Source organism: Mustela erminea, chromosome 18, assembly GCF_009829155.1.
Source record: "Mustela erminea isolate mMusErm1 chromosome 18, mMusErm1.Pri, whole genome shotgun sequence".
Classification (NCBI taxonomy): Eukaryota; Metazoa; Chordata; class Mammalia; order Carnivora; family Mustelidae; genus Mustela; species Mustela erminea.
The window spans coordinates 15993867-16009562 of NC_045631.1; positions in this window are offsets into that span (position 1 = coordinate 15993867).

Below are 15696 nucleotides of genomic sequence, written 5' to 3' on the forward strand. Positions count from 1 at the left end.
GTAGCAGAACACCCAATTCAAGCTGCCTTAAACAATAAAAGAATGTATTTGGGGATGCCTGGGTGGTTCAGTTGGTTAACAGTCAGGATCCTGGGCTCCTTGCTTCAGAAGGGAGCCAGATTCTCCCTCTGCCTGCCACTCCCCTGCTTCTGTGCTGTCTCTCACTCTCGCTCTCTAGCAAGTAAGGAAATAAAACCTTTTTTAAAAATTATAAAAAATAAGAGAGATGTGTTTTGAGTTGAACATGTTTTTTTTTTTTTTAAAGAACAACTACCCAATGTGCATGTTTTCCCTCCACTCTTCCGGGGCCTAAAATTCACTAGGCCCCAAGAACCCTGTACACAGGACCTGCAAGGGTGCTGGGGAGGACACTTGTATTGTGGTAGTAAATAAGCTTTTGGAACCCAGACAGATTTGAGTTCCGTTTCCTCCACGGACTTGCTGACAGACCTTGCACAGAATTCTTAGTAAGTCTTACTTTAGTCATCACTAAAACGGGGCAAATAACAGCCCCTATCTTATCGGTGCTTGTTAAAATTAGAAGAGATAGAGACTTCTGGGTGGTTCTGTCGGTTGAGCATCTGCCTTCCGCCCAGGTCAAGATCTCAGGGTCCTGGGATGGAGCCCCTTGTCGGGCTCCCTGCTCAGCGGGAAGTCTGCTTCTCCTTCTCCTCCCTGCTTCTGCTCTCTGTCTCTATCTCTGTCTCTCTGTTGATGAAGTTCTAGAACGTAAGTGAGGTTCGGTGGGCTGAGGTCCGGAGCCGATGACCAAGAAAGAATTCTTGAGACATCTTAGGTGCAAAACGGTGGTTTATTAAAGCATGGGGACAGGACCTGTGGGCAGGAAGAGCTGCTGCCCCGGGTTGTGAGGGTAGGCATGTTATATACCTTGCGGTTGGGGGAAGGTGAAGGGAAGGGATGGGAGGTTTCAACAGAGTTTTCACATGTTAAAGAGGGCCTACACGGTGGGGGGGGGGGGGGTGCCCTTATGGCTTGATCAATGTCGTCTTCAGGTCAGGCATTAACATCAAGATAGTTGGGAGATTCTTGATGGGGTATTATGATCCTGCTGTCATTTACATTCCCTTCTACCTCAGCCTCCTCCAGTTTATGGTGGGGAGGGAGACATTAGGGCTTCAGGAGCTGAGAGTTATTTGCCTCTGGAAATTTGTGATATTGATAAGGTAACCTCCCTGTTAGGTCTCTAGGACATCTGTAGAGCAAGGGAGATTCCTGTTCTGCAGGATTGCGATCCCTGCAAGTTAACTATTTATCGTTTTATGGCAGTCAGGGGTGCCTGAGGAATGCTACACATATGGAGGGGAGCAGGTGGAGAGGGGGTGCAAGGTGCCAGCTTTTGCTCTGTCCTTAGCCAGCCTCCTGCTCCCTCATCACTGTCAAATAAATAAAATCTTTAAAATAAAATAAAATTAGAAGAGATACCCTTTGTATAAACCCCAGGCGCCTAGCCCATAGCAAACACTCAGATCTGTTATCTGGGGATAAAGTTCTGCTCCCAGAAGGAGCAGTCACGTTAAGCATCATGGAGCAGAGCAGGTTGGAGGAGAGGATTTCAGGAAAAAGCAATGCTATCCAGTATTTATTGAGCGCTACTTGGTGGCAGACCCTGTTCCACCGCCTTTCTGCGCCTCCACCTGCCTCACTAGGGCACGAGGGCACCGGGCCCACTGCCGACCCCCCAGCCAGGGAGCGGTCCGCGGGGCCTCGGCTGCGAGCTGCCCCGACCGCGCCCCAGCGACGCGAAGGAGGAGGGCACCTGGGCAACAGGCCCGGCGACAGGGCCGTGCGGGCTACCCCCGCGCTCCCGCAGCTTCAGCACCGCCCGCACTCGGGGGCCGGGTCCAAGCAGCCACACTCCCCCAGCCACCCTCCCCCAGCGAGGCGCTGGGCGGGGAAGGCCTGCGCCGACTTCTGTGCTGGCCGCCTGCGGGAGGGTCCCAGGGGACGCGGGGATCGAAGATCCGGGCCCGGAGTAGGGCCCCAGGCGGCACCCTGGCCAGAGGAGGCGGGAATCTGGGGATCTGAGAGCGGTGGGGCGCGGCGGCCAAAGGCTGCTGAGACCTGGTGGTGCACGGGGCGCTGGGAGGCCAGTGGAAGCCCGGCCTGGAGGAGCACGGAGCGCTGCAGGCATCGCAGGAATCAAAGGGGCGTCGGAAAACCCAGGACAGCGCCGCCCCAAAGTCGCCCCTGACCGCGCCCTGCCTGCCCCCTCCGCTTAGAGGGCGCGCTGTGGGTGGGCTTGGCGCTGACCCTCTTTTCACCGGGCTCGTGTACTCACTTGACTCCGCGAGTCTGAGATTGTTCGCGCAAGTGCTTTGTCTTCATTTTAAACAGGACGAAAGATGCAAACAGTGTCCCTCCCTTGGGCTCCGGTCGGCCTCCGGGGTCCTTGAAGGCAGAGCTGGCCCTTCACCACTATGTCACCACAGCGTGGCCCACGATAGGCTTCCAGTGGAGCATGATGAGATACACAAGAAATGGTTGTGTGAGAGAACGGGTTCCCTTGAGACACAGATCTCCCTCTTGGGACTAGAAGCAGAGGTGGAGGGCTGTGGTCGGCGGCCTGACACGGAAGCGCTAATAGCTACTGGAACCCCCATGTGTCTATCGGTGGACAATGTGAAAGCACATCCATTGCTCTTCTCTTTTCTGGGCCTCACAATCCTTGGAAAGAAGTGGCTACTGGGGTTACTCTCCTTTGACAGAGGAGGAGACCAAGATTCAGAGAAGTAGCCCAGCTAGCTGTATGTTATGCAAAATCCAGTCTTGCCTGCTTTCTGCAGCCAAGCTTCCTGGAGTTCCCCCACCAGGCTTGTACCTCTGGATGCCCATAGAGCTGGCTTTTCTCATGTATTTCCTGTGCCCACTGAAGTATTCAGGCTTGCGGGGAGAGGCTTTGTTGAGACCTATTGTGCTAATGCAAAATTGTTGATTGTGGACCAATAAGAGAAGAACACAAATAACTACAGAGAACATTGGGGTGGGCACCTTAATAAAGAGACACATTTTTTTGTGGGGGAGACTATGAAGTTTCAAGTCATGTCTGTGATGAAGTCCCAGAACCTAAGTCAGGTTTGGTGGGGTGAGGAGGTTCGGAGCCGACGACTAAAGAAAGAATTCTTAAGACGTCGTTGGTGCAAAAGGTGATTTATTAGAGCATGGGGACAGGGCCCGTGGGCAGGCGGAGATGCGGCTGCCCCGGGTTGTGAGGAGTGGCTGGTTATATACACAGGACTTGGGTAGGTGAGGACAAAGGGGTGTTCAGAAGGGCTATTGGGGCAAAGAATACTATCAGGATATAGAAGGCTTAGTTGCTATCAAGTAAAGACAATTGGAAGTCTGGTGGACTGTTACATTCCTGCTATCAAGCATCCTTGTTAATGAGATTTAGGTTTAGAAGAAATTTAACTTTATTTACTTTTCCTTCTACTTCCACCTCCTTCGGTTTTTTTATGGAGGGGAGGGTGACATTAGGCTTGAGGAACTGAGTTCTGTGTCTTTGGAAATTGGGCTATTGATAAGGTCACTTCTTTGTTGTAATCTCAAGGACATTTGCAAACCAAGGGAGACTCCTGTCTTGCAGGATTGTGATCTCAGCAAGTTAACTATTTATCATTTTATGGCAGTCAGGGGTGCCTGAGGAATGCTACACATATGGAGGGGAGCGGATGAAGAGGGGGTGCAAGGCGCCAGCTTTTGCTTTGTCCTCAGCCAGCCTCCTGCTCCCTCATCATTTGGATGGAGGAATCAGGAAGTATTAGGGTGATGTGGCGTTTGTGATGGCACATAAACTCTGTGCAGGCTGTGGACCAGTAGAAATCGTGAGAAGGAGAGGAGGACATTTCAGGATTGAAAGACCAACCAGAGAAAGGGAAGAGAGACAGAAAAGAACATGAAGGACATTTGGACACCAGATTATTAGCGAGTTGGCCTGGAAGGAGACTGAACATGGCTGGGAAAGGAAGGGTGGGACATGGCTATAAATCGTCTTGTATGCTAGGATGAGTTTAACTATTATTATTATTTTTTTAAGATTTTATTTATTTAACGGAGAGAGATCACCAGTAGACAGAGAGGCAGGTGGAGAGAGAGGAGGAAGCAGGTTCCCCGCTGAGCAGAGAGCCTGATGCGGGGCTCAATCCCAGGACCCTGGGATCATGACCCAAGCCGAAGGCAGCAGCTTAACCCACTGAGCCACCCAGGTGCCCCGAGTTTAACTATTATTAAATACAAATGAAGAGTTAATATTGTGGAGATGCTGACCTTCTCAAACTTGGTCTGTATATTTAATGTAATAACAATGTTAAAAAAAAAAAAAAAACCAAAGGATTTTTGTAGAAAACTTCACAAAATGGTTCTAGGGTTTATTTGGAAGCGTAAATATGTGAGAGAAGAGTTAGACAATAGAAAGCTACAATAAGGGGCGCCTGGGTGGCTCAGTGGGTTAAGCTGCTGCCTTCGGCTCGGGTCATGATCTCAGGGTCCTGGGATCGAGTCCCGCATCGGGCTCTCTGCTCAGCAGGGAGCCTGCTTCCCTCTCTCTCTCTGTCTGCCTCTCCGTCTACTTGTGATTTCTCTCTGTCAAATAAATAAATAAAATCTTTAAAAAAAAAAAAAAAAAGAAAGCTACAATAATTAAACCAGATGTGTACATGCGTGGAAATAGGTAGACCGGTCAGGGAAACATGTGGAAATGAACCCAAGCCTATGTGAGAACTAATAAATTACCAAGAGAAAAGTCCAAATCAATGGGTTCAAACGGTATTCAAATGAGAGAAGCCAGTCACAAAAAGACAAATACTGTATGGCTCCACTTGTATAGGCTATGTAAAATAGTCAAATTCACGGAAACAGAAGGTAGAATGATGGTTCCCTGGGGGAACACCTGGGGGAAGGAGGAAATGGGGAGTTGATGTTTAATGGATATAGGGTTTTAGTTTTGCAAATTGAGAAAGCTCCAGATCTGTTTCACAATAAGGTTCAAGGTTAACTCTACTTAACTGAATACTTAAAAATGGTGGGGCAGCTGGGTGACTTAGTCATTAAGCAGCTGCCTTCAGCTTAAGTCATGATTCCAGGATTCTGGAACAAGCCCTGCATCGGGATCCCTGCTCCTTGGGAAGCCTGCTTCGCCCTCTCTCACCCCCCTTGCTTGTGTTTCCGCTCTCTCGCTGCATCTCTCTCTGTCAAATAAATAAATAAAATACCCCCCCCCAAAAATGGTTATGATGAGGGGTACCTGGGTGACTCAGTTTGCCTTCAGCTCAGGTCATGATCTCGGGTCCTGGGATGAAGCCTTGCGTTGGGCTCCCTTCTCACAGGGAGCCTGTTTCTCCCTCTCCTCCTTGCTCATGCTTTCCCTTGCTATCTCTCTCTCTCTTTCCCTCAAATAAATAAATAAAATCTTTTTTTAAAAAATGGTAATGGGGCACCTGGGTGGCTCAGTGGCTTAAAGCCTCTGCCTTCGGCTCGGGTCGTGATCCCAGGGTCTTGGGATCGAGCCCCACATCGGGCTCTCTGCTCCACGGGGAGCTTGCTTCCTCCTCTCTGCCTGCCTCTCTGCCTACTTGTGATTTCTCTCTGTCAAATAAATAAATAAAATCTTTTTTAAAAAATGGTTATGATGGCAAATTTTATGTTCTGTGTATTTGATCACAATAGACACAATTTTAAAAATGATACTCAAACATCCAGCTAGCTATTTGGGAAAGGTCCATACTTCATTAGATTTCCAGTAGTTTTAATACAATGGTGAATATTTAAAGAATTAACACCGGGCTGCCTGGCTGGCACAGTTGGAGAAACATGTGACTCTTGATCTTGGGGTTGTGAATTCAAACCCCACACTGGTTATAAAGATCACTTGAAAATAAAATCTTTTTTAAAAATTTAAAAATTAAAAAAAAAAAATAAGAATTAGCACAAATTTTTCTTAAGCTCTTCCAAAACATCAAAGAAGAAGAAGCACTTCCAAACTCATTTTGTGCAACCAACAATAACCTGACAGCAAAACCAGACAAAGACAGGGGCACCTGGGTGGCTCAGTCGTTGAGCATCTGCTTTTGGCTCAGGGCAAGATCCCAGGATCCAGGGTTCGAGTCCCACATTGGGCTCCCAGCTCAACATGGAACCTGCTTCTCCCCTCCCTGTTCATGCTCTCTCTCACCACCTCTGTCTCTCTTTCAAATAAATAAATAAAATTATAAAAAGAAAAACAAACAAACAAAAAAACCCCAAAGACATTACCAGAAAAGGAAACTACAGATCAATGTCTCTTATAAACACTGATGCAGAAACAACAGATCCTTAACAAAACACTAGCGAGCTGAATTCAAAAGCATATTAAAATGATTATACAAGTATATTATACCAAGTGGGTCTACTCTCTTGGAATGTTAAGAATAGTTTACCATATGAAACTCAATTAATATATCACATCAATAGAATAAATGGAAAAAACACATCATTTTAACTGACACAGGAAAAGTACCAAGCAAAGTTTGGCATCTTTTTAAAAAATTTTTCTAGTTATTTTTATTAACATATAATGTATTATTTGCCCCAGGGGTACAGGTCAGGCTTACACGTTTCACAGCACTCACCATAGCACATACCCTCCCCAATGTCTATCACCCAACCACCCTATCCCAACCCCCCCACCCCCCACCAACCCTCAGTTTGTTTTGTGAGATTCAGAGTCTCTTATGGTTTGTCTTCCTCCAGATACCATTTTGTTTCATTTTTACCTTTCCTACCCCCACGACCCCCCACCATCTCTCAAATTCCTCATATCAGAGAGATCATATGATAATCGTTTCTCTGACTTATTTGCTTAGCGTAATACCTTCTAGTTTCATCCACGTCATTGCAAATTGGCAAGATTTCATTTCTTTTGATGGCTGCATAGTATTCCATTGTATATATATACCACATCGTCTTTATCCATTGATCTGTTGATGGACATCTAGGTTCTTTCCATAGTTTGGTTATTGTAGACATTGCTGCTATAAACATTAGGGTGCACGTTCCCCTTCAGATCACTACATTTGTATCTTTGGGGTAAATACCCAGTAGTGGGATTGCTGAGTCATAAGGTAGCTCTATTTTCAACTTTTTTGAGGAACCTCCATACTGTTTTCCAGAGCGGCTGCACCAGCGTGCATTCCCACCAACGGCTGGCACTCTTTCTGGACAAAAACACTCTGCAAACCAGAAATAGAAGGAAATTATCAACTTACAAAAAGCCCATAGCTAATGTCATACTCAGTGGTAAAAGACCAAATGCTTTTCTTAAGGATTAACAAGACAAAAATGCCTGCTTTTGCCACTTCTGTTCAACGTAATCTGGAAGTTCTAACCAGAACAATTAAGCAAGATTAAGAAATAAAAGGCATTCAAACTGGAAAGAAAGAAGTAAAATGAGTTATATTGACTGATAACATGATATTATATGTAGAAACCCTAAAGATCCACCAAAGGACTGTTAGAATGAATTTTAAAAATTGGCAAAGTTTCAGGATGCAAAATTAACATACAAAAATCAGTTGCATTTGTATACACTAAAAATGAGCAAAAGAAAACAATTACATTTACAATGGGAACAAAAAGAATAAAATACTTAATAATAAATGTAACCAAGTAGGCTGCATTCTTTGTTAGGGCTGCTATAACAACAAAACAACAACAACAACAAACACAGACCAGGTAGCTTAAATGACAAAGACTTATTTTCTCACAATATGGGAGACTAGAAGTCCAAGATCAAAGTGCTGGGAGATTCTGTTTCTTCTGAGGCCTCTGTCTTTGGCTCACAGATGGCTCCCTTTTTGCTGTGTCCTCATATGGTTGTTCTTCTGTCTGCATTGTGTGTGACCTTAATCTCTTCTCCTTATAAGGATACCAGACATACTGGACTAGACTTCACACTAACAACTTGACTTGGCACGGGCCTTTTAGAATTCATTCAGTTTGGTAACAGTGAACTCTTCCAATTTCAAGACATATCATTCTCAGCTTTAGGAAATTTTCTTCCATTATTCCTTTTTTCCCTCCATTATTCTTTTCTGTGTTTTTACCTTCCAGAACTCCTACTAAACAAAGATGGAGCTTCTGGATATATCTTCTAAATCTCTTTTATCCCATATTACCCAACATTGGTTTTCCCCTCCAAGCTGTCATTTGGTTCTTTTTTTTTTTTTTTTTTAAAGACTTTCATTTATTGATTTGACAGAGAGAGAGAGAGCCCACAAGCAGGTAGAGCAGCAAGCAGAGGGAGAGGGAGAAGCAGGCTCCACGTTGAGCAGAGAGCCCGATGTGGTACTTGATCCCAGGACCCTGGGACCAATGACTGAGCCACCCAGGTGCCCCCAAGCTGTCATTTCTTATGTGAGTTTTAAGCTGTGGGGGTTTTGTTTTTTGTTGTTATTGTTGTTGTTTGTTTTTTTGTTTTTAAAGATTTTATTTATTTATTTGACAGACAGAGATCACAAGTAAGCAGAGAGGCAGGCAGAGAGAGAGAGGTGGAAGCACGCTCCCTGCAGAGCAGAGAGCCTGATGCGGGGCTCGATCCCAGGACCCTGGGATCACAACCTGAGCCGAAGGCAGAGGCTTTAACCCACTGAGCCACCCAGGTTCCCCTGTTTTTTTTTTGTTTGTTTGTTTGTTTTAATTTTTTTTTAAGATTTTATTTATTTATCGGGGGTGGGGTGGGGAAGAGAGCGAGCACAGGCAGACAGAATGGCAGGCAGAGGCAGAGGAAGAAGCAGGCTCCCCGCTGAGCAAGGAGCCCGATGTGGGACTCGATCCCAGGACGCTGGGATCATGACCCGAGCCGAAGGCAGCTGCTTAACCAACTGAGCCACCCAGGCGTCCCTGTTGTTGTTTTTTTAAAGATTTTATTTTATTGGGGCACCTGGATGGCTCAGTTCTTAAGCGTCTGCCTTCAGCTCGGGTCATGATCCCGGCTAGGGTCCTGGTATCAAGCCTGGCATTGGGCTCCCTGCTCAGCAAAAAACCTGCTTGTCCCTCTCCCACTTTTTTTTTTAAAAAAGATATTTATTGGGGCACCTGGGTGGCTCAGTGGATTGAGCCGCTGCCTTCGGCTCAGGTCATGATCTCAGGGTCCTGGGATCGAGTCCCGCATCGGGCTCCCTGCTCAGCGGGGAGCCTGCTTCCCTCTCTCTCTCTGCCTGCCTCTCTCTCTGTCTACTGTGATCTCTCTCTGTCAAATAAATAAATAAAATCTTTAAAAAAAAGATATTTATTTATTTATTTGACAGACAGAAATCACAAGTAGGCAGAGAGCAGAGAGAGAGAGAGAAATATTTCATTGTGAAATACTTAAATGATGCAACAGAAAAAACATTTAAGGGCACCTGGGTGGCTCAGTGGGTTAAGCCTCTGCTTTCTGCTCGGCTAGTGTCATGATCCCAGGGTCCTGGAATCAAGTCCCTCTTTGGGCTCACTGCTCAGTGGGGAGCCTGCTTCCCCCTCTCTCCCTCTGCCTGCCTCTCTCTGTCTCCTTGTAATCTGTCAAATAAATAAACAAAATCTTAAAAAAAAAAAAAAAAAAGGAACACAAACCAAGTCTTCTTCTAGTCCTGTCTCCCAATCATTAGTACTTCACTCCAGAACAAATCATTGGCATCAGTTTCTTCCTTTCACAGGTATCCAGGAGGATTAGATGTTTTGGAATTTAAAATGTATATTGCCAAACGAGCCTTGAAAAGGCAATTACACTAGCTATGATAAATTGCAATTGGCCATAGATCCTTTGCTGTTCCTTCTGCCCAGAGGTGAATTCTGCTTCCCCACTCCTTGCATTTAGTTTGGCCTTAGGCCTTAAGCACTATTAGTAGCTTACTTTCTCACTCTCTTGGAATGTTGTTACCATGTAAATAAACCCAGTCTATGCTACTAGATTGGAAGAAACTGTGAAGCAGAGACAAGCACTCCCAGCTTGGGTTTCCTAGACTAGGGGTTAGTGGACTTTTTCTGTAAAGGGCCACATGGTAAGTTTCAGCTTTGTGGGCTGTGTGGCCTCTGTTGCAACAACTCAACTCTGCTGTTGTGCTGTGAAAACAGCCATAAACAATTAGTAAATAAATAGGTGTGGCCAGATTTGGCCCAGTGGGAGTAGTTAGGTGACCCTGACACTAGATCAGTCAGCCTGCCAGCTGCCAAGCCTGTGAATAAGGTCATCTGGGACCACCCAACCCCCAGCTTAACCTCTGAAAAAATGCAGAGAGATCAGTGAACCAGAATAACTGCCCAGTTGATGTACAGAATTGAGTGATAATTAATGTCATTGTTTTAAGCCACTAAGCTTTACGGTGGCTTGTTACACAGCAAAAGCTAACCAACACATTAACCTTTGCCATAATTGGACATTATCAATATATTTTTAAAATATTTCATTTACTTATTTGTCAGAGAGAGAAGAGAAAGAGAGCACAGGTGGGAGGAGAGGGAGAAGCAGGCTAGCCTCTGAACAGGGAGCCGGACGCATGCCTCAATCCCAGGACCTGGAGCTCATGACCAGAGCTGAAGGTAGACGCTCAACCAACTGAGCCATCCAGGAATCCTTATCAACATTTTTTATTTTTATTAATATGATACATTATAAACAGTAGTTACAGTTATTTAACTATGTCTTTCTACGATTACTTATGTATTTGAGCATTTTTCATATGTATTTATTGATTTACTATATATACTCTTTTGTGAATTTCTTTTTCATATCCATTGTTCATTTTAACATTGGATTATTGCTGATTTGACACTGTCTGAGAATGTATTTTGGATATTCTTTGTTACATATATTGCAAATATTTTCTTCCTGTTTCTTATCAATTATCTGTATACAGTATCTTTTATTATATTGAATTTTTTTTAAAGATTTTTGTCTATTTATCTGACAGACAGAGATCCCAAGTAGGCAGAGAGGCAGGCAGAGGGAGTGGAGGAAGCAGGCTCCCCGTTGAGCAGAGAGCCCGATGCAGGACTTGATCCCAGGACCCTGGGATCATGACCCGAGCCGAAGGCAGAGAGGCTTAACCCCCTGAGCCACCCAGGCGCCCCTCCCTTATGGTTTTTGAGTTTTGCGTCTTTAGGAGACCCTCCCTATTCTTTTTGTAAAAAACATTGTTCTACATTCTTCTAACACTTCTATAGTTGATTATGTTTTTATAATTGCTTTGTTTACTATCCATATGGGATTTATTTTCTGTGTGGTATAATTTTTTTTCAACTGGAAAAATTAGCTATTCTTTCACATTTTGTTTTCCAGATATATTTGAAAATCATCCATAGGGGCGCCTGGGTGGCTCAGTGGGTTAAATATTAAGCCTCTGCCTTCGGCTCGGGTCATGATCTCGGTGTCCTGGGATAGAGCCCCACATCGGGCTCTCTGCTCAGCAGGGAGCCTGCTTCCCCCTCTCTCTCTGCCTCTCTCTGCCTACTAGTGATTTCTCTCTGTCAAATAAATAAATAAATAAAATCTTTTTTAAAAAATTTTATTTATTTATTTGAGAGACAGAGATCACAAGTAGGCAGAGAGGCAGGCAGAGGGAGAGAGGAAGAAGCAGACTCCCCGAGGAGCAGAGAGCCCGATGTGGGGCTCGATCCCAGGACCCTGGGATCATGACCTGAGCCGAAGGCAGCGGTTTAACCCACTGAGCCACCCAGGCGCCCCAAATAAATAAAATCTTTAAAAAAAATAATCTATAGTTCCCTATAAAAATCTCTTGGTATTTCAGCTTTTATTCCTATTTGTGCCCTGTTTTTTCAGAGTATCCTCAAAATTTCTGGTCTGTCAATGCTGTTATTTCTGGAATAATTTGGAATTTATTGTTTTTGAAATTAATATATTCTGGCTCATGGGACTTGGGACAGGAAGGAGAGTAGTCAGATGTACATTTAGATCCAGTTCTTCCACCAGCTATTTATTTTTGAAGTTTACTTTTCAAGTCTTGAAAGCATTCAGCATTATTATTATTATTATTATTATTATTATTAAAATATTTATTTATTTACTCAAGAGAGACACAGAACATGTGCATGGTATGGGGTGGGGACAGAGAGAGAAGGAGAGAAACTTTAGCAGACTTCTGCACTGAGCGCAGAACCCAGCATGGGGCTCGATCCCAGGACCCTACTATCACAACCTGAGCTGAAAGCAAGAATTCAATGTTTAACCAATTTTATCACCCAGGCCCACCACTATTATTTTTTTTTAAGATTTATTTATGGGATGCCTGGGTGGCTCATTTGGTTGGACAGCTGCCTTCAGCTCAGGTCATGATCCCAGAGACCCAGGATCAAGTCCCGCATCGGGCTCCCAGCTCCACAGGGAGTCTGCTTCTCCCTCTGACCTTGTCCTCGCTCATACTCTCTCTCTCATTGTCTCTCTCTCTCAAATAAATAAATAAAATCTTAAAAAAAAAAGATTTATTTATTAGGGTTCCTGGGAGGCTCAGTTAGTTAAGCATCCAATTATTTCATTTACTTTAGAGAGAAAGAGTGCATGTGTGGCATAGGCGGGTAGGGAGTCTAGGCAGAGAGAGGGAAAGAGAGACTCTCAAGTTTTACCTGCTGAGTGTGGAGCCCAATGCAGGGCTCAATCCCACCATCTCAGGACCATAACTCCAGCCAAAGTCAAGCATCAGATACTCAGCCAACTGAGGCACCCAGGCAATCCTACAGCATTATTTATAAAAATGAAAAATAGGGGCGCCTGGGTGGCTCAGTGGGTTAAGGACTCTGCCTTCGGCTCAGGTAAATAATCTCAGGGTTCTGGAATCGAGCCCCACATTGGGCTCTCTGCCCAGCCTGTTTCCCCCCCTCTCTCTCTGCCTGCCTCTCTGCCTACTTGTGATCTCTCTCTATCAAATAAATAAATAATAATAATAAAGAAAAATATAAAGCATCATGGGAATAGTTTTCTCGTTGATGTAAATGTAGGCTGAAAAACAGTGTATTGGGATTGGAGGACCTTTTGTGACTTAATTAAGATGGCCATTAGATCTCTGACATATTAACTTGGTCCCTAAGAAGGAATGGAATACATTTACATAAGTAAGTCGTGATCTTCTGGGGTATAAGGAATTAGTACTCAATCATTACTCTCTAAGACAGGAAGTTAGACCTGTGGTTGATGTCTGGCAGGCCATGGCCAAAGGAGAGCGGCAGCAGAGAGTAACAAGTTCTTTGAAATCATTAACTCCAGTGAGTGGGAGTTCAAGATGAATATCCTCAAGGTTGATTGCAGCCTAGGAGATGGCTGATGCTGAAAGCAGTTCTGGTAGCAACCATGCATCATTTCAGAATTAGCAGCATTACCCACCAAATGCACAGAATCAGTTTCCTACTACAAAGCAGCAGCAAAAACCGAAGGATGTAATTGAACTACTATACTATTGTTGATGGGATGTTGAAGTTTGACAGACTTTTATTTTATTTTATTTTATTTTTAAAGATTTTATTTATTTATTTGACAGAGAGAGATCACAAGTAGGCAGAGAGGCAGGCAGAGAGAGAGAGGAGGAAGCAGGCTCCTTGCTGAGCAGAGAGCCCGACGCGGGACTCGATCCCGGGACCCCGAGATCATGACCTGAGCCGAAGGCAGCGGCTTAACCCACTGAGCCACCCAGGTGCCCCAGACTTTTATTTTTTTAAGATTTTATTTATTTAGGGGTGCTTGGGTGGCTCAGTGGGTTAAAGCCTCTGCCTTCAGCTCAGGTCATGATCTCAGGGTCCTGGAATTGAGTCCCCCATTGGGCTCTCTGCTTATCAGGGAGCCTGCTTCCCCCATTCTCTCTCTGCCTGCCTCTCTGCCTACTTGTGATCTCTGTCTGTCAAAAAAATAAATAAAATCTTAAAAAAAAAAGATTTTATTTATTTGAAATAATAATTATTAATTTGAAATAAATAAATAAATCTTCTTTAAAAAGATTTATTTATTTATTTATTTGAGAGACAGAGATCACAAGTAGGCAGAGAGGCAGGGGGGGGGGCGGAGAAAGCAGGCTCCCCGCTGAGCAGAGCGCCTTATGCAGGATTCCATCCCAGGACCCTGGGATCACGACCTTTAACCCACTGAGCCACCCAGGTGCCCATTGACAGACTTTTCTTACAAGATTAAATTCTTTGGGATTTGAAGGTAAGTCAGAGAGATAAGCCATAAAGGCAGATGTTGAATATGTTATTAATATATTTTGTGGAGTCTCTAGACAATATTCATTTAATGTAAGAAATTTTTTTGAATGAAATGTACTTATCATTGTATCATAATTTCAGGAACAAGCTAATATATGTCCACTTATAGGGAAATTAGTTTTAAAAAATGTGGCACATCCATACAATGGAATACTATGCACCCATCACAAAGGATGGTATAGAAATATATTCATTGAGGTAGGACAACCTCTAAGACTTATATCTGAGAAAAAATATATAATGTTATTTCTATAAAAAAGTTCAGTTACCTATCCATATATACACCCATATATAATTTTTGTTTGTTTTGTTTTGTTCTCATGTAGAGGTCTGGAAGTAAGGTTAACGAATTTTGGTAATTAGCTCTAGGTAGTGAGATTTGAGATAATTTTTGTTTTCTTTCTTATAGTCTCCTGTATTAGTTAAAATTTTTATAAATTTTCTATAATGAATATGTTTTATCATTATGAAATAATTATTTACTTATTTTTATTTTTTATTTTAATTAATTAATTAATTAATTTTTTAAAGGTTATTTATTTATTTATTTGACAGAGAGAGATCACAGGTAGGAAGAGAGGCAGGCAGAGAGAGAGAGGAGGAAGCAGGCTCCCTGCTGAGCAGAGAGCCCGATGCGGGACTCGATCCCAGGACCCTGAGATCATGACCTGAGCCGAAGGCAGCGGCTTAACCCACTGAGCCACCCAGGCGCCCCTAATTAATTAATTTTTAAAAGATTTTATTTATTTATTTGAGAGAGAGACAGGGAGTGAGAACATGAGCGAGGACAAGGTCAGAGGGAGAAGCAGACTCCCTGTGGAGTTGGGAGCCCAGTGCGGGACTCGATCCTGGGACTCTGGGATCATTACCTGAGCTGAAGGCAGTCGTCCAACCAACTGAGCCACCCAGGTGTCCCTTCATTTTTATTTTTTTTAAAGATTCTGTTTATTTAGTTGACAGAGAGAGAGATCACAAGTAGGCAGTGAGGCAGGCAGAGGAAGAGGAGAAAGCAGGCTATGCACTGAGCAGAGAGCCCAATGCAGGTCTCAATCTTAGGACCCTGAGATCGTGACCTAAGCCGAAGGCAGCCACTTAACCCACTGAGCCACCCAGGTGCCCCATGAAATAATTTTTATAAAAATGGAAACTGACCAAAGGAATTATAAGGAATAATAATAGTAATAATACTAATTACAGCTTACTATGTGCCGGAAACTGTGCTGTTTTATATGTAATACCTGATTTACAACAACCTATGAGATTACAACAACCCTATGAGATTACTAACCTGTTTGGCAATATTGAACAAACCCAGACTTAAATAGTTTAAGTAAATTGTTCATCATCACAAGGTTAGTATTGTGGTTGGGGGCAAGACTAAAGCCAAAATTCCCTGGTTACAGAGCTAGGATCTCTTCGGTTTGACTCCCAGGGGAGTTGGATCTCTGTTTGGAGCTAATA